Below are 20,030 nucleotides of genomic sequence, written 5' to 3'. Positions count from 1 at the left end.
CCCCCCCCGGCTCACTTAACTGCCAGAATGGACCGGGATGAGGAGTAGGTGGTGGGGAGCTCCCAGAGATGTAGTCATCCTGAGGCTCTATTTCTGAACTGGAACATTTTGCCTGCACCTATAATGCTATATCCACAACTATGTCCAGAATCTCAAGTCTCTCCTTTGAGGAGAGAGCCATTCTGGAAAGACCAGCTTCCTCCTTGTCAACATAGTGTCTCTTTGAAGTGCATTTGCACTGCTCCATGGTTGAAACACCAAAGATACCCTTCTCAGTAAGGGTTCTACATAGTACCAAGGGAGTAGGCATTATTTACTCTCTTGTGTAAATTTAATACATAAAATACCCCAGGGATAGCGGGCCAACTCTGTCCCACCAAGAAAGTGTCTTGAAAGTGAGGGAGTCCTCATGCTGCAGTGTGGACCTCTATGTCCACATGCTGTCACTAACAAATGTACCATCTGATGCTAAAACAGCCAAACCATTACAAATTAATGGAGAAACCCATGACAAGCCAAAGGACCTGGGTATAACGTGATAAAGGGAAAGGGTGGTCCAGATGGCCCTTCCTAGATTGACCACAAAAGCTGTGGACCCCAAATATATTGGGTCGGTTACTATACAGTTTGAACAAATTAATCGTTGTATGAGAGAGAAAATATAGTTTTCTGTACACACTAGTGAGGTCCTTGAGTGTGTGTGTATAGGTATTGTGCTTAAAGCTTGGACCATGATTTAGGCCCCCCACATTTGAAATGTTCTTTGACTGGTGGTATCTGCCACAAACGGAAGAGGTTGGTCCTAGGTGGGTGGAAGAGAAATGATCTAACAACGTGATCTTGTATGCTCTTCCCCTTCTTGAGAAACTAAAAGTTTTACGCACAATAAAATTGTAAATTGATAAATTGATACTTGTATAGCGCACTACTCACCCGCAAGGGTCTCAAGGCGCTTGTACGAATACCGCTGTGGAACCCGCCCTGGCTTTCCCTGTGAGGCGTCCACTCCTGGGCACCCCGAGGGTGAAGGCCAGGCATCCTTAACGTTGTGGGGGCCGTTGTGGAGATTAAGCAAGCTATTGCCCAGAGTTGCAGAGTGGGACTCCATGATTGGAATAGGCATCGAGGCGAGATTTATCAGGTCCGTGGAATTTGGAGCCCAAGACCCACCGAGGCGGGGAATTGAACCCTGGTCCCGGGCTAGACCTCTGCATCAGGGTCTGCCGCTCTAACCATTGAGCCACACTTCACACACCCACTCAAGGACCACACCAACTGTAACAGTATGGGCGGTGGTATATTCCATAACATGACCTTGTGAGTTCATGTGTATTGGACAGACTACGCAAAAAGTGAAAACATGTATACTACAACATTGTAGTAGGATCAGATGTAAGATTCAGGGGGCACCACTGGTGAAACATTTTACAACCTCTGACCATCTGGCCGAAAGTCGTAAGTAGTGGTTCATAAAGAAGGTCAGTGTTGACCCCAGAGATGGACATTTTGCTAATACACTGAACCTTAGAGAATGCAAATGGATACATACTTTTGACACTACTGCCCGGGGGCTAAATAAATGCAAAGAAGTCACACGACAGGTCGCCACTCTAAGCAATCGTTGATGCCTTTCCATCTGATTGTCATCCAATGAGACTTTGCGTTTACATCTGAATCTTCCACCACATATGTGCGATCATTTTAACTACTCTCAGGTCTGATATCCGCATGGATATACTCATGCACCTATTGAACGCTGAGCATAAATGTTTGTAAACATGCATACACTTATGTTGACCTGAAGTAATGTTCACAGCTGTTGTGAAAACTTGTGCAAAGGTTACCTACTCTGTTAATATGTATATATCTGTGTCGGAACGTAAAACATGCATTATACACTTGGTGTGTCTCCAAAATGTAATATGCCCATTGTATGTTATCTGTAAACTATTCATTTGCCTGTATCACATTGTCAATTTGTTTGCAGTCTGTTTTTTTAATGTTTGTTCATCACCCGTTCGCTTTTGTAATATGTGTTATCTATATTTATAATTTTATTCTCAATAATCATAATGCCACGTTTTACATTATGATGACTAGTCCACATCATAGATTTTATATAGTCATACAGGTTACTGTAAAACCGTGTGTAGTCTGTTTTCTGAATGTTTTACAATCATCCATTTCTTGCTTCATTGCTCTGTCATTGCCACGTTACTGGCCAACTTGAACTAATATGCATGACTGCCATGATGGAAGTAAGGTGGCTGAGAAATATGTCAACACCTGTGTGTCTAAATTCATTGAGGCAGCGGATGGTCTGGACCCTTCTCAATCTGGGTTCAGACCTAATCACAGCACCGAATCAGCTCTCCTCTCCGTGACTGATACCATTCGGATGACACAGGATAGAGGAGGCTCAATGATTCTGGTGCTGTTAGATTTATCCGCTGCCTTTGACACAGTGTCACATGACATTCTGATCAGTCGTCTGAAGAGGGCAGGGATAGGCGGAATGGCTCTTGCATGGTTAAAGAGTTTTATTACTGGCCGCTCACAGAGTGTTCGACTGGGCTCCCACATGTCCATCTCCAGGGAGCTCACCAAGGGGGTTCCACAGGGATCATGCCTAAGCCCCACATTGTTTAATGTGTATGTGGCCCCTTTGGCTGAAATTGTGAGAAAATATGGGTTCACACCTATATCCTATGCTGATGACACCCAGCTCCTGTTCCCTTTCCAAACCATGACGCCGGCAGTAAAAAGATCCTTTGCTGCAGGAATGAGAGCCATATCCAACTGGATGACCTCCAATTGCCTACAGTGTAATGTGGGCAAGACGGAGGTCATGCTTTTCGGAGATGCCCCGCTCCTTTGGCCACCTGAGTGGAGACCTCCGGATTTAGGCTCTGCTCCCTGTCCTAAGAAGACAGTGAAAAACCTGGGGGTCAAGCTAGATCGATCCTTGATACTCAAAGACCATGCCACCCAGTTAACAGGTTCCTATATGAGGGTCATCGGACTATTGAGGAGAGTGTTTCCATACTTAGCAGATAGTCACAGGAAAACTTTAGTGCAGGCATTAGTGATCAGCAGGTTGGATTACTGTAATGGGCTCCTCATCTCTGCTAATGAAGAACAGTTAGGTAGGCTACAAGTAGCCCAGAACACAGCAGCGAGACTAATTCTGAATGTCCCAGCTAGGTCTTCATCTCGTCCTCTGCTGAGCAAATTACACTGGTTGCCTGTTCGTCAGAGGGTGAAGTTCAAGATCTGTTGTATTATTCACAAATGCTTGTCTGGTGCTGGTCCTAAGTACCTATCTGAAATATTCAGACCTTATGAACCAGCCCATTCCCTACGCTCTAAAGATGAAGCCCTACTCCAGATACCCAGGATCAAAAAAAAGAGACAGGGAGGTCGAGCCTTGTCATATAAAGGCCATGCTCTCTGGAATTCCCTGCCCCTTACCCTAAGGTTAAATTCCAATCTGACTGCATTTAGGAAATGCCTAAAAACCCATCTGTTTCTGACCTGGTAATGTCCCACCATTCCTGCCTGATTGTCTTTATGCCTACCAGTCTATTGTAAGAACATAAGCGCGGAGATAACCCTTCGGGGGTCGAATTCCTGCGCTATACAAGACCCAAAATAAATAAATAAAATAAGCTGCGGTACATCAGATCATTCCCACGTGCAAGTGAGGTTTGCACAGAACATTTCTTTCTTCTGTCTCCCTCGTGCGCCCTTCATTCTCGAACAGATGCTGATCTGACCAGAGCAGTTCTGTAACTGGCACGTACCCAGCAGAGGCGGCTCCTCCATTAGAGCGGAGGAGTGTCTGCCCACTTATTTCTCACAGTGCGAGAAGCAGAAACATAAAATGCAGGGTATGCCTGGTTGGGGGCGGACAAGTGGGAGGGTCAGGGAGGAGTGCTTGCCCACTGCTGTGGACCCTGACTGTTTGGTTGGCCCTCTGGGGCCGACCAGCCCAGTCATGCGCACTCTACATTTTCTCTATGTAGGCTGCATGCAGCCTACATAGAGAAAATGAACTTCCTACAGGCACCCGGCTGGGCGCTGTCTGCACCAATCACAACGCTGCCTTTCCAGCGTTGTGATTGGATTAGAGGAGGAGAGGGAGGCTGCCTTCTTCCTGTTCCAGCAGCGGGACCCGACCCAGTAAGGTAAGTATTTTTTTTTTTACCCACCCGTCCTGTGCGAACCCCGCGCAAAACTGGTACCCGCCCACTCACCTGTGAGTCAAGAACCCGCAACTGGTACCCAGCAAGTAATTCTTATTTCTCTTCTCTGTCACCAGCAGCGAGTGAGTTTAAGTTCTTTTCTTCCTTGTCACCAGCAGGGAGTGATTGGTTTCTCGCGCATCGAAAAATTCATTTCCCTCCGCTTTTTTGTGTTGTTTTGTAGAGGATCTTGGCGATTTGTTCGCCTTTGCACCCACGGGGATCATACCTACATGCTTGAATGTTTAAGTATTGAATACCTAATCCATTTTATAAGGATATATTAAGTGATTTGAACTATGCCACACTACTGTGGTGGTAAATTAATTTGAATTCATTGGTCAATCTGTTTGCATTTTTGCATCTATTGCATATAATTAGTAATCAGCCTACCTATACATATCTATAATTGTATATTTACATTACCGATGTTTCATTCTTGAAAGCTCTGGACTGACCAAGTCTGCCACTTCAAGCGCAACAAACTGTCAGTAAATATTTTTTTTAAGAAAGCCCTCCTTCTTTTCGGTTTATAGAAAGCCTTACACCAGGGAGACTCCCGCTAAGTGATTATTTTGCTTTCTTTGGGTTTCCTTGTACATATCTTATTGTCCTGAAGATGACCTGCATGCGGAGGTCTTAATGTACCCTCTATGCCTAAATTATGTCGCAACGTCGCCACCACTTAATTTATGGCCTGGATTGCATTGTATTGGTCCCCTTTGGATGGTGCCTTTCGAGTATATGAGCACTATCCTTCAATACAGACATTGAAGAAAAAGTTGTTGTGTAAACAGGCCAACGCCCACTGATGTATTGTTTTTAAGGCTACACTAGCCAGTGTCTATGTTAAAGATGATAAAATTGTTGTCGCCATATTTTTCTCTAAAATGATCTTTCTCTCATTATCTCTGCATATCAGCACTTTTCTTTGCATGTTTTTAGAGCACCCGTTCAGTGATATGTCATTTGTATTTATATGTATTACCTATTTGCTATTCAAAAGAATATTTACGGTGATAAAGGTGATCTCTTTCTTTAAAATAGGCATTTGTGTCGTTCTGTTCTCTCTCTGGTGTTTTAAGAAACATATATTTTCTTTCTCATATAACAATTAATGTGTTCAAGTCGTTTAGTAACAGACCCAATGTGGTCTGCAGCTTTTGTGGTCAATCTAAAAAGGGCCATCAGGACCACCAGCTAAAACAGCTAAGGCCAGACAGAGCAGGAAGCAGTAAACAGACAGCTGACCCGCCAGAGGGAGGCTGGTAAGTAAACAAATGACTAACTGGTAGGTATTTACCTTACTAGGACACGTTGTGGGGTACCTGTAACTCCAAGAGGCAAGCCAGGAATCAAACAAGACTTCCTCTTTGCAGAAAGGTGTTTGTGAGAGATCATTCAAATGGATCAACTCCCAAATATCCCAGCGCACTAGTTGGCGAGCTGCTCCCTCACACAACACACCCTCACGACTGGCCAGGACCAAAACCTCCCTATCTGACAATGACATCCAGGACATTCTACATACATACAAGAATGCATACCTCGACCTGTCACATAGCCTCAACCTCATCTCAACAATTATTTCAAATCCACACAGAGAACAGATACCAAACCACAGAGACATAAATCAGTCCAACCTCAAAGCAGTACCCATCACAGAGAAAACCTCTCGAACACCAAACCCCACCTGAAATGCAAACTCCTAAATTGCAAATTGGTCTGGAAACACGCAGCCGACATTGCCGACCTTATCCTTACCTATGACCTTGACCTACTCCTTCTAACAGGAACCTGGTTTAAGAACGATTCTGCACCAATCCTTAACATCCTAATCCCCACTGGCTATGACATCGTAAGAGCCGATAGACCGGAAAGATCGGGTGGTGGCATAGCCTGCATACACCGCATCAACCTAGTGGTAACTCAATCACAGTCTATCGACCTTGACACGTGTGAAGACCTAGGCATAAACATTGCAAGCAACAACAGTCCCCTATGTAAACTACACTTGGTCTACCACCCTCTGGGCAACAATCTTGCATTCACCGAACAAATCATGGGAATCCTCTTCTCCAACATGGGGCAACACCGCCCCAAAATCTTCCTCGGGGATTTCAATCTATACTGGAACGATCATAACGACCTCACAGTTAACAGCCTAAAAACCTAATTGACCTCAAACTTGTCAAATTCCTCGATAGCCCAACGCTCATATCAGGTGCAACTCTGGATCTGGTCATTGCTAGGCAAAACTCCATCATACTTAACCCCTTCGATGCTCATTATGAGCTCAGCTCGTCATGCAGTACACTGGTCGTGTGCTTATGACGAGCTGAGCTCGTCATGAACAATGGATTCCAAGGATTTTCAGCACAGGAGGGGAATTGCTGCAGCAGTGATAGTGTTAAATCAATCAACCCTTGTGACTAGACGGACCACCACAGCATCTCCTTACTCATTACTAAACCAACGAAGACTCATAAACTCCAACTTAAGAAACCCAAACATTGGAAAAGAAATGACTTAACATCCATGACCAACAATCTTCTATTGCCACCAGCGGACCTCAAAGATGTACATGAACTCACAACACACTACAACAACTCAATGACAAACATTCTCAACACAGTGGCGCCCCTATACTTAAAAGGCCCTCCTCTAAAGTCTCTTACCTTGGAACTATGGGAACCTGAATGATCAACGCCGCAACCTAAGACAAGCGGACAGGACCTGGAGAGCCGCACCATCACTAGAGCACCTTAAACAACTAAGATCAAGAAGGAGGAATTACAATAAACACATCAGAATCTCCAAAGCTAACTTCTTCAAAGAACAACTAAACAATGCTAGAAATCGACCAAGAAAACTATTCGAAATTATTAAACTTCAACCCGCTCAACATCACACAGACTCCTCTGTAGGCCCCAACCCGCAATCCAATTGCAACACTTTTGCCGCCCACTTTTTAGAAAAATCCAAAATGATAGGAAAAGAGCACCTTACAGCAAATGAACACCTCTAATTGTTGCCCCCACCTAACCCCATTGGGTCACAATAGGAACAAACCCCTATCCAGCATGATCTTACCCTAAAAAACAATGCATCCAGGAACACTTTTAAAATCTTCGATAACAATGACATCTTCAAGTTAATAACAACACTCAAACCGTCAAACCACTTCTGCAATCTGCTTCCAGCCAACATCTTCAGTGAGATCAAAACTGCTCTTATACCCATCTGGACAAAGATAGTGAATGCATTTTTATGGCAAGGAACCCTTCCAAGCTGCTTAAAAGAAGGGCAGGTAACCCCTATTCTTAAAAAACCCAGTACTGACCACACAATTCCAGATAACTACCGTCCAATATCCACTATTCCTACACTAGCAAAATTACTAAAGAAGTGCGTCCACTCCCAACTATGCAAACATATAGCCCAATTCCACATCATTGACCAAATCCAACCAGGCTTCAGGCAGAATCACAGCACGGAAATGGCCATGACCCACTTCGTCGATGACGCATTCAGAATACTAGATCAAAACGAATCCTGCCTCCTAATCCTCCTAGACCTATCATCAGCCTTCGATACGGTCAAATATAGCAGTATCCTTGAACACAGAATGTGGTTATTAGGAGCTGTTCTGAAGTAGTTCGCTTCCTTCTTAGACAACCAAGCCCAAAGGATCAAAATTAACCAATCGCTATCCTCAAAAACATTGGTCACCTTGGGAGTCCCTCACGGTTCTGCCCTATCTCCTACCCTCTTCGATTAATTCATGGAACCCTTAACCGAAATTCTGAAACTCTCCAATATCCACTGCCACATGTATGCAGATGATACCCAACTATACCTAAAAATATCTTCGCCGGATGACATCCGCCTACTCAACACAACTTTACAAGAAACCCACATCTGGCTAACAAAAAACCACCTCGAACTCAATGCACTCAAAACTGCCTTTCTCCTAATCTCCCCACTAAAAGGAAAAGGTGACATACTAAACTGGATGAAACACCTAACAGCCCTCAAATGCAAACCTCATATTATCGATTCCACAAGATCACTGGGAATAATACTGGATAAGATTCTCAACATGAGGGAACACATCAGCACAGCCACCAGAGGAGCCAACATTCATATGAGCATTCTCAGAAAACTAAAACCCTTCCTCAACGACGATGACCTAAAAACAGCCGTTCAATCATTAGTTCTACCCAGATTAGACTATGGACAACCTAATGTGGCCTGCCGAAATCCAGTCTTCTCCTCTAAGAGCCTCACTCAACGCGGCTGCAAGACTCATCACTGGCTCCAGAAAGAACAACCATATCACCCCGGATCTAAAGGAACTGAATTGGTTCCCTTATGAAGCAAGAGCACAGCTAAAAATTGCATGCATGAGGCACAAAGCCCTGCACCTCAATACACCAAAGTATATAGCCAATAAACTCAAATTATCAGGCAATAGCAGAACTCTGAGAAGCACCAACACCCTGCTATTGAAACCACGAAAAATTAAGAAAAAGAAAACCTATACACGCATCTTCTCTGGCCTAGCACCAAGGATATGGAACGCCCAGCCCCAAACAATCAGAATGATTCCCTCCACCACCTCCTTCAAAAAATAAGTCAAACTACTTTTAATGCATAAAACTCTCTGCCGATCCCAGCTCTGAGGCAATTTGTTACCAACCTGTAGCTGCTCATCTACCATGATTATCTCTAAATCAGAATGACAGACACAATCCTGACTTTCAACGAGAACTTACAATCTACAAGATCGCATCTTAGATGCTCATTTATATGTGACTAGCGCTCATCTTTTCCTGTGATGTAACTTCTGTAAAGCGCTCGGATACCCTCAGCGTTTCTAGTCAGCGCTACAGAAAACTTCATCAATAAAAAATAAATAAAAAGATGAGAGGGGAGGTGTAGATCTCCAGCTCCCACTGTCTGAGTTCTTGCTTGCACCCCACAAGCTGTCCGTGTTGTCTCCCTCAAACCCATCTGCTGTCCATGTTGTTGGTGTCCCTCCCCTATCCACCCCACTTCCCTATGTGTTACCGCCTTCCTCACAACACAATAAAAAAAGCAGTATGAAGCGGCCAGTACTGATTGCGTCATAGCACTTTTTAGGTTTAAAGCTTTTTATTAAGACAAAAACATAGGGGGAGGGAACAGGAGGTTAGGGGTATATACATTCAAGTGAAAGAAGTTAGACATGATACTATGAGTGCGATGGTGGATTAGTCCGCTGTGGAAAAGGAAGCAACGGCAAATGAGAAAGGCCAAATATAAGCAACACCATCAATCTGAGCATAATCAACACCATCAATCTGAGCAGAAAAAGAAAAGCAATAACACAAAGAAAACCAACCCACCATCCCCTAGAACCCCCCCCCCCGAACACCCCAACTCACCCCAACTCCCCCCCCACCCCCCCGTCCAATGTTCCGCTAAGGACACTACCTGCCCTCCCACTATGCCCCCCCCCCATGAGCCCAGCCCTGCTGTCCCCCTAGTCAGCTGAAATCACCTGTGGTGTCAATCTTAGAAGCCTGAGGTTCCTCGGACAGGTGAGTTCCCTAAATTCCGTAGTTAAAAGCGCGTGAAAGGGTTGCCATAGCTCATCAAATTGGTCCACATCCCCCGCTACCATGAGTGATAATTTTTCCATACCCAGCACATGCCAGAGCCTATGCAACCAGCCTGTGATGGAGGGGACCGTGGTGGTGCGCCAGTGGATCAGGATGTTCTGAACCGCTGAGCCCAGTGCTATCGCGATTTGCCTGCCCCTGCGGGACTTCAGCGGGTACATCAGACCATTAGGAAGGCCCAGCAATACATACGCCGGGAAGCGCGGCAATTCGATTTCAAAATGCACATCAATCTCATCCAGAACTTCCTTCCAATAAGCTGCCAGCAAGGGACAATCCCAAAGAATATGTGAAAGGGTCCCCACCTGACCACAACCTCTCCAGCACTCCCTCTCGATATGCCTGTTCATCTCGTGCAGTCTCTCCGGGGTGTAGTACCAATATGTGGACACCTTGGTGAATGTTTCGGTGAGGCCAGTGTGATATGCCAAGTGTCTCGCACGGTGTTCAATTTGGTCCCATTCCTTATGGCTAAGCGTCCTACCCAATTCCCTGTTCCATCGTTCCCTGCCTGGGTTATAGTAGTGAAACGGAGGGGGCTGCAAGAATTTATATAGATCGGTGATCAGTTTAGCATCGGAGGCGCGGGTCACCAACCACCGCTCATATGGTGTTATCTGACGATCAGCGGTGTCCCGTACCTGGGGTTGAAGCGCCCAGTGCCGGACCTGCATATATCGCAGTCTATCTGACTCCGGCAGTTGGAACTCCTGTTGAAGTTGCTGAAAGGGGACCACCCCCTCTGACCCGTAAATCTGAAAGAGCGCTCGGCAGCCCGCCGCCCTCCAGTGGGAAAAAGCGCCTGGCTCCATCCCATGGGAGAAATCAGGGTTATCCGTTATCGGTGTAAAAGGCGAAGGGAACGTGGTGAGTTCCCGAACCTCACAAACTGTGTCCCACACCCTCAGGGGAACCCGCGTGACAAAGGATGCATAGAGGTTGGGGGGGCGGTGAACCCGGCGTAAGAATAGAACCTCCTGGAGGGTACGCCCCGCCACCGCCTGGTCCTGAAAGAGCCAGTGCTTATCGGATTCCCACCTGCTCCACTCCACAAGGTAGCGCAACTGCGCCGCCTGAAAATATTTCCGGAGGTCCGGGATACCAAGGCCCCCCGCTTCCGGGGCGAGCGTGGAGAGAACCCTCTTCATCCGCGGCTTGCGGCCTTGCCAGACAAAGCGTGCGATGTCAGCTTGCGTCTGCCTGATCCATCCCACTGGAGGCTGGAGCGGCAAGGCTCGGAAAAGGTATAGAATCTGTGGCAGAACCGTCATCTTGACCGCAGCAATCCTGCCGAGCCAGGACAACAGGCTTTTGCTCCAGAGGCCAAGCTCCTCCTTGATTTTCTTGCTAAGAGAGGCGTAATTGGCCGTTACCATCTCTGGCAACGTCGGCGCCAGTAGAATCCCCAGGTATGGCACCAGGGATGATGACCACTGCATTGGAAAGAGCCGCTGGAGGTCCCGTCTAGTATCCGCGGCCAGAGACACATCTAGAGCCACTGACTTGCCCATGTTCATTTTAAAACCGGCCACTCGCGAAAAAGCATCCAGCTCATGAATACAGGCGGGAAGGGACCTCCTGGGATCGTCCAGGGTCAACAGGACATCATCCGCATAAAGACTGACCGTGTGGACATACTGCCCCATCTTGATCCCGATCGCATCCGAGTTTTGGCGGATCCTCTGGGCAAACGGCTCCATGTAAAGAGCAAAGAGGAGTGGGGAAAGTGGGCACCCCTGCCTAGTGCCCCGTTCGATTGCAAAGCTACGGGAGCTGCACCCATTGACTCTCACCGTCGCCGAAGGGTACTTGTAGCAATTGAAGACCATCGAGCAGAATTTGTCACCGATGCCTAGTTTCCTGAGCACCTGCTCGAGGTAAGGCCAGTGAACCCTGTCGAAAGCTTTCTCAGCATCCACCGCCAACAGCATCCGCTCGCCCGGGATCCGCGAAGCCTTCTTCAGAATGTGCGCCACTCGTTTAGTATTGTCGACAGTTTGTCTACAAGGCACAAAGCCAGCTTGGTCGGCCTCAACCAGACCCGGGAGGTGCAGGGCCAGCCTGGACGCCAGAATCCCCGTGTACAATTTGAGGTCGACATTCAGGAGAGAGATGGGCCTATATGAGCCGCATAAGGCCCGGTCCTTCCCAGGCTTCAGGATCACTGAGACCGTTGCTCTCAGGAGGTCTGGTGGGATGGCTCCTGATTCGGAGAAGGAGTTAAACAGCCGGGCGACAACCGGGCAGAAGGTTTTATAAAACAGGGATGTGTAACCGTCCGGGCCCGGAGCTTTCCCGTGCTTAAGTCTGGCTATCGCAGAAATCACCTCCTCTACGTGGATGTCACGCTCAAGGTATTCCGCCTGAGCGGGGTCCAGCGCCGGAAGGGTCACGGACCCCAGATATTCCGTGGCATCCCGCGATGAAGGGGGCTCCCCGGCGTATAGCGCTTCATAGAAACTACAAAAAGTTTCCGCAACCGCCGCATCACCAGAAACCGCCACCCCGTCAGCACCCAATATTTCCTTCACCACGTTACGCTGGTGCGCGACACGAAGCCTATTTGCTAAGAGTTTGCCACACCTATCCCCCCCGTGTAGAATGCATGTTTCAGACGCAACGCTTTGTATTCCGCCGTCCATGTCCAGCGCCGACAGGAGCTGCCTGGCAGCCTTCAACTGCCTCCACACCCTCGGAGCTCCCGTACGGCGGTGGACCTGCTCCAGTTCCTGGACCTGGGAAGTCAGCTCCTCCCTCTTGCACTGCCGCTCTCTATTTTCTGCCGAGGAGATGGAGATGAACTCCCCCCTGAGAACCGCCTTCAGCGCCGCCCACTGTGTCGCCAGTGAAGTGTCTGAGTTATCGTTGTGTGCCTGGTATTCCCGGATCGCCCCCTCAATATGCTTTACAACCGTTTTTTGTGCCAAAGGGTGTCCCTAAGGCGCCACAACCCCCGAGAGGGGGAGGCCGTCGGCCACGCAAACGTGCCCACGACCGGCGCATGATCAGACAGTGTCAGGACCCCAATGTCCGCTGCCGTAGCAGCGGCACGCATCGGTCCACTAACCAAAAAGTAGTCCAACCGTGCGTAGGTCCGGTGCGCATGCAAGTAATAGGAATAGTCCCTATCAGTAGGGTGGAGGGTGCGCCAAAGATCATGCAAATCCATGTCAGTGATTCGGGCCTTCCCGGCCTGGGAAAGTTCCCCAGTCTGCGGGAATCGCTGCACTGATCTATCTAATGCAGAATCAAAGACTATATTTAAGTCACCCCCTAGTATGACATGACGATCAGGGGAGGCAGTCACGTCCACCAGCACCGAATCTAGAAAGCGTTCTTGATGGTCATTTGTCCCCCAGGCGGAGGCGGTATGCCAAAAGCCTCCCCTTCTGTTCAGCAAATTTGTACTACACCTCCCCCCTGAAGGAGCTCGAAAGCAGAATAGCCACCCCGCGGTCTTGGACGTAGCAGAGGAGAAAAACTGAGTGGGAAATTTGGCAGAGCGCATTCTGTGACAATCACGGGACAATAAGTGGGTTTCTTGCAGGAGGCATATGTCAGCTTGTGTCCCCTCCAGCAGAGATAAAATCGCCCTGCGCTTCACAGGGTTATTCAGACCCTTAACATTAAGGGTCACCACCTTCAGGGACGACATACCTCCCAGGGTCCGGAGACGCTATGCCGCGGGCAGGCAACAAGCGGGGGAGGGGCGCAGGGCAGCAGCGCAGGACAAGCAAAATAGGACCAAGCGTTAACATATGAAATACCGGACGGTTCCTTCCCAACCCCTGAACAACTCCCAACCCCACCCCTAACTAACCAGTGGCAACTAGCCAAATTCCTACTCATACACAAACAACCCATTGTCCCAGCCAAGTCCTAAAACGGACAAGTCTGCAGAAAGTACCAAAAGTGGACGTCCGGCCACTCGCTCTCCCCGCCCTCCCCCGGCCCTCCCTCCAACCTCCAAACCTGGCACCGAAGAAGCTATGTCCATCTCCCCCCAGAGTGAGTCTACGCCGTCAAGGCCACACCGTTCGTGGCGGCCGAATCCCTGGCCGCTTCTCACAGAGCGCTGGCCATGTCGCTCTAATGGTGGGCGAGTCAGATCGCCCAGCGCTCGCCGCCGATCTCCTCCTCGCCGACCGCCATCGTCCTCCTCTATCCGAGCGCCTCCAGGTCGGTGTTGCTCCATCCTCCTCAGTAGCCGTGAGACCCAAGACACCGCAGATATCCTGCAAGGAGCGCAGCTGGTGCAGTACCCCGTTCCAACGGAATATCAAATGAAAGGTATGTCCCCAGAGTACGGTGTCTCGTGCTCTCGCAGGAAATCGGTTGCAATCTTGAAGGACCTACGCTTCTGTAGTGTGATGGCAGACAGGTCCTGATACAGCGCCACAGGTCGGTCTCGGAATGTCATTGGCTGTTTTCTGCGCGCCTCGGACATGATGCGCTCCTTCACCGGGAAGTCAGGGAGGTAGGCCAAGATGTCCGGCGGAGGTGCCGCCGACTGTCGCTGTCGGCCAACTCTGTGGGCCCTGTCGATGCGGATCGGGAAGTCCGCGGGCTCTCCCAGAATCTCCCGGAACAAGTCCTGCAGGTAGCCCATCAGGTCTGTCCCTTCATCTGCGGACGGCACACCCCGTACTCGTATGTTATTCCTCCTCGACCTGTTCTCCAGGTCCTCGTTATGGGCTTGGAGTTCAACATGTTGCTCCCTGAGACGGAGAACGTCCTGTTGCAAATGGACAATCTCGTCGTCCCGACGTTGGGCCGCCGCCTCCACCGTCTCCATCCGTTCGCCGAGGCCCTCCACCTCCCTGCGGACCTCGCGTACTTCACTGGCCACCTCCTGCTTCAGCGTCTGGAAGTCAGCCTTAAGCGAGCTGAACAGTTCCTCCATGAAGGACCTCGTGACAGGGGGCTCACCCTCGGTCGGGTCCGCAGCAGCCCGGGAAGAGCTCGGAGACGGTTGCGCCCTGTCTCGCTGTTGCTGGGCCCTGCTAAGCATGTCCGGCAGGGTGCGGTCCCCTTTCCTCGATCATCGGTTTCCGGACATTCGTGCCCCGTAAGCTGCCGCACTCAACTGAGGCAGGAACACTGGCTCTGGCCACTAGCAGTAGGCTCGGCCCTCGATGAGTCTCTAACATTCGGCAGAGCACCTTCAGGGGGAACGCCCGCTAAGGTAGGGACACCAGGGGCCCTGCGCCACAGATGACAAAATGGCGGGCCAGTCTAGTCGCTGAGGGCCGTTCGGGGCCCAGCCAAAATTCCAACATAGGCCCCCGCAGGGGGAACCCAGGCTGCCACGTCCCGCAGGAAAGAAGAGCTGTGCAAGGGTGGAGGTGCAGGAGACGACCCCAGGCGACACTGGAGGAGGGCTGCGTCACCGTCGCCGTGAAGACAAGATGGCGGTTGGGCGGGGCCGGGCCGATCGTCCAGGCCCGGCGATGCCACCAGGGCCACTCTAAGAGTCAGGCATACAGAGGAAAGTTCTATCCAGGGCCGTCCAGCCAGAGAGGAGAAACAGTAGACCTGGCTCCAATCCTAAGCACAGTCACCAACTGGCGACGGGGCCGAGGCCCGCACAACGTGAGAGGCCACCACCGCAAGTCCAAGCACCACCACGATCACACAGCAGGGCCCACGCTCAGCGATGTCGCACGGCAGTTGTCCCTCTGACGATCCCCGTCGAATACCGGGGCGAACTCCACTCCAGAGCGCTAGACATCAGCACCAGGCCCCAGCCGAAGCTCCCGGACAGCGCCCCGCTCCGCTCCGCCTCCAAGGCGCACCACCGTCCGGCTATCGGTCTCTTAGCGTGCTTCTGCCGGAGCGATCGGGGCCAAAGTAGCATCAATGCGTGCCCCAGGGTCTCCGCCGCCCGTCCCTCAGCCGCTGAGCTTCAGCGGGGGGAGAGAAGCTGACGAAAAAGGGCTCGCGCCTAGTCGGGTCGGAGGAGCTGCGGGAAGAAGCATCCGCTCACCCCGCCATCTTGGCCACGCCCCCCATAGCACTTTTTAAAAGACGCACCAGCGCTAGATTTTTTAACTTTCAGCCTTGCTGCTGTTCAACATGGTTAAAAACATTGATGAAGACAATTGCTATAGTAAATGAGACATATTGTCTTTCACAATGCTTTTTTTAAGCCTTGCTGCATGGCAACCTTGCTGCTGTACAATACGGCTAACTACTGCAAAGCCATTAGCTCTTGTCTCGTAGGCAAGACCTATTGGCATTGCCAATGCTTGTTAAAAGTGAGTTCCTCAAGAGACTTGCCTCTCGGGTGAAACGCACGCTTTATGCTCATGACTGGGCTGGGGAAAAGGAGGAGGATGAGGGTCTTGGCATTTTTCTGCCAGACACTTTTTGTCTGGAATACTTTCAAGTTGCCCCTCAGATCATACAGTGAAATTTAATACCAATGCTATTTTGCCTAATTCATATAAACCAGCTGCCGGCGCATTTTGTTTTATGCCAGAATATAAGAATATCATGCTCTAAAAATAGTCTTGCAAAATATATTGACAACCAAAATATCGATAAGGTAAGTAAATACATCGCCAAGGTACAATTGTAGATAGATATAGTAAACCTATACTTACATATCCATAATTACCTCACATATTTTGGTTGTCAATATATTTGTAGTGCCATATTTAGTACTCAGTATTCTGGTACTATACATGCTAAATGTATGCAATGTGTTTAGCAGGAGCCAAGTGACTGAACAACACATTTAACCCTTTCACTAGGGAGGCTTTAAATGGACCCTCTAGTGCTTGCACCAGCGGGATTCCTTTTTAGGTCTCGTCCTATTCCATTCTGCAAGGAATGAATAGGACAAGACTATTGGGGCAAAACTAAGAGCTAAACTAAGCTCTCAAAAATGCGGATTTCCAGAAGTGCATGTGTCCCGTGCACGCGCTTCTATCCGCCTGCCTGCCTCGCATCACCACATCAAAGCCAGCCATCTGTTGCTTCCCCAGCGTGGTGCCGCCAGCAGCTTCACTTCAAAGGGATCTGCCCCGCCTCCTGCTGCATCAAAGGCTTTCATTTCGCGGCCGCGTTTATTTACTTTCATTTTGCGGCCGCAATATCCGTGTGAAATAGCAGAGTTGAGCTCAGGGCGCAGGACCCACCGAGGCATGTCAGTGCAGGGTACCCTGTTCCAATCCCATTGGCAGACCATCCAGGTAGTGCCAATAACAGAAATTTCATGGGCACTTTTGTAAAAAGTTCGGCATTTTTATAAAACTGCCAATTTCTGCACCGAAGACAGCCTAATGAATGTGCCCAGAGTCGATGTGTGTGCGTTTTCGCCAAGCTGACTAGGAGGAAGAAACATAGGATAAAGACTCTTATTGATCATCTCTCAGTATCTTGAGTTTGTGAAAAGGAGCACAAATATCGTTCTCGACATGCGACCATCGATCGGTGTTTGTAGTCAGTGCGGAGGGCTCAGTAATCAAACGAGCCCGTTCAGTGTTTTAATGATATACATCTTGGAGGTCCTGTTCAGATGCAGTGTTAGCGGTCATGACATCAGCATCGTAGCTCCAAGCGATACAGCTTCTGCGTACCCATGCCGAGGGCGACCGCTTTGGTGCACTCGTCGGAGCTGTCCAATAGGGTTGACCTCCGAAAAATAAGGGTTACACAATCCCAAAGCTATCTTAAAAATATTTACACACAACCGGTTTACCTCGTTGAAAACATCAACCCGGTCCAAAATTGCTGCCAAAGAGGTGTCACAGTCCTCTTTCTATTGTCCTGCCTGATTGCTGCTAGTTTTGGTCTAGACGTAAGAGAATAGGAAGTGACATCTAAAACACAGCCGCGATATTCAAACTGAAGAAACAGGAAAAGGTGTAAGCTTCGTAAGTGCTCTGTGTGAAGGGACTGACACTTTACTGTCAACGGAGCAATAGCCTGGAGATCGAACCCTTGCCTGCAGCCCTCTTCTTTCACAATTTCCCTTCCAAGACTGATAAAAGGAAAAGGTAAGAGCGCCTGCAAACAACATAGGGTATTATTCTGAGCATGCACCTGTACCGCAATTCTATCACATCCTTTGTCGGCTTCTACTTTATACCCTTTCCAAGACGAGTTTTACAGTTTAACCTAGAGGTTCTCCGGTCTGTGCACGAGACCTAACCATGCCAGCAGGGGGTTGTAGCGCGTAGGCGACCCAACAACTTATGAGTTCATCTATTCCACACGGCACGCACAGTACATTTGTTAGGTCTCGTCCTATTCCATTCCGCAAGGAATGAATAGGACGAAACTATTGGGGCAGAACTAAGAGCTAAACTAAGCTCTCAAAAATGCAGATTTCCAGAGGTGCATGTGTCCCGTGCACGCGCTTCTATCCGCCTGCCTGCCTGCCTCGCACATCAAAGCCAGCCATCTGTTGCTTCCCCAGCGTGGTGCTGCCAGCAGCTTCACTTCAAAGGGATCCGCTCCGCCCCCTGCTGCATCAAAGGCTTTCATTTCGCGGCCGCGTTTATTTACTTTCATTTCGCGGCCGCGTTTTTTCAGACTACTGGGCATGAGGCCCTATGCTTCTTCCCTTTCCACACATGCCATCCGTGTAGATTCTGGTCAACCCGTGTTGCATCCACCCTTCATGTCGTGTCCCCCCCTCCCCCCCCACACACACTCCTCCTACCCCCAATAATGTGTTGCTGGCTGTCATTCATCCACCTGCTTTAAAAATGTGAAACTTTTGCGTTTGCACTAGTAATGTAGATAGAAAGCGTCCAGGCACCTATCTTTTCACGACAGCACTCAATGGTTCTCTCTCTCTCTCTGTCTCTCTGTCTCTCTGTCTCTCTCTCTCTCTCTCTCATTCCCATACACACACGTTCACTTTCTATCGCACCCTCCACCTGTGACGTCGCTCTCTGCCTCTTGCTGTCGCTCTCACCCTGTCTCCTTATCCTGTGTCTCTTTCTATCTGCCTGTCACCCCTCTCACAGTCACACCATCTCACTGTCTCTAGCCCCTGATATCTTTCTTCCTCCACCCCTCGCACTTTTCTTTGTCCCCTCCATTCTCTCTCTACCCCGCTGTACTGTCCCCTCTTTTTCCCTCCTACTCGCACTCTATCCGATCACACTCCTCCTTCTTTTCCTCTTTCTTGTAGCTGTAGCCGCTTCTCCATTTTAGTTATTGTCTCTCTCCTTCTCCTCTTCATCGTGTGTCTCCCTCGGTCTTTCTCCCCCCTCTCCATCTGTTCATCTGCCTGGTCTTGTACTCATTCTTGCCATCTCTCTCTCCTATATGCCATCTATTTGTGCACTGTTGTCCCACTCCCTCTCTCCCATCCCCCCACTCCTTCCATCCATCCCCGCACTCCATCCATCCATCCCCGCACTCCATAAATCCATTCCCCCGACTCCATCCATCCCTCCCAACCCCACACTCCATCCCTCCCCCGCCCATTACTCCATCCCTCCCCCGCCCATTACTCCATCCCTCCCCCGCCCCACACTCCATCCCTCCCCGCCCCACACTCCATCCCTCCCCCGCCCCACACTCCATCCCGCCCCCTCGCCCCACACTCCATCCCTCGCCCACACTCCATTCCTCGCCCTCATGCCCTGCCTCTATCTCTCACCCTGCCTCTATCTCTCGCCCTCTCTCTATCCATCTTTCGCCCTCCCTCTATCTATCTATCGCCCTCACTATCCATCACATCACCACAGCATCACTCAGGGGCACCACAACATCACTATACGCTACCACAGCATCACTGAACGTCACAGCATCACTCGTCGCCGCCACAACATCATTCAGAGCCACCACAGCATCAATCTGTGCAACTATTCAACAACAACTGATTCAAATATGTTCTCTCAATGTTTCAAAGTTTATTACAAATGTCACAAAAAAATGTTAATATTTCACTTCTGTTGTTGTATTTTCATCACAATAAAATACACTAAACATAATCTTCCAAAAAGTTATGTGCAAAAGTTTAAGCTATTGCCATTATAAATTACATTAACTTTTATTTAAGTATTAATTATTGAAAAAAATACAACCCATTGTTATTTTTAATATTAATACATCTAAGTCATGTAAATACAACACGTATTGCATTACAAATGCTATA

The sequence above is a fragment of the Lissotriton vulgaris genome, chromosome 2_1 (assembly GCF_964263255.1).
Source record: "Lissotriton vulgaris chromosome 2_1, aLisVul1.2, whole genome shotgun sequence".
NCBI lineage: Eukaryota > Metazoa > Chordata > Amphibia > Caudata > Salamandridae > Lissotriton > Lissotriton vulgaris.
Note: the sequence above shows the minus strand (reverse complement) of the source record.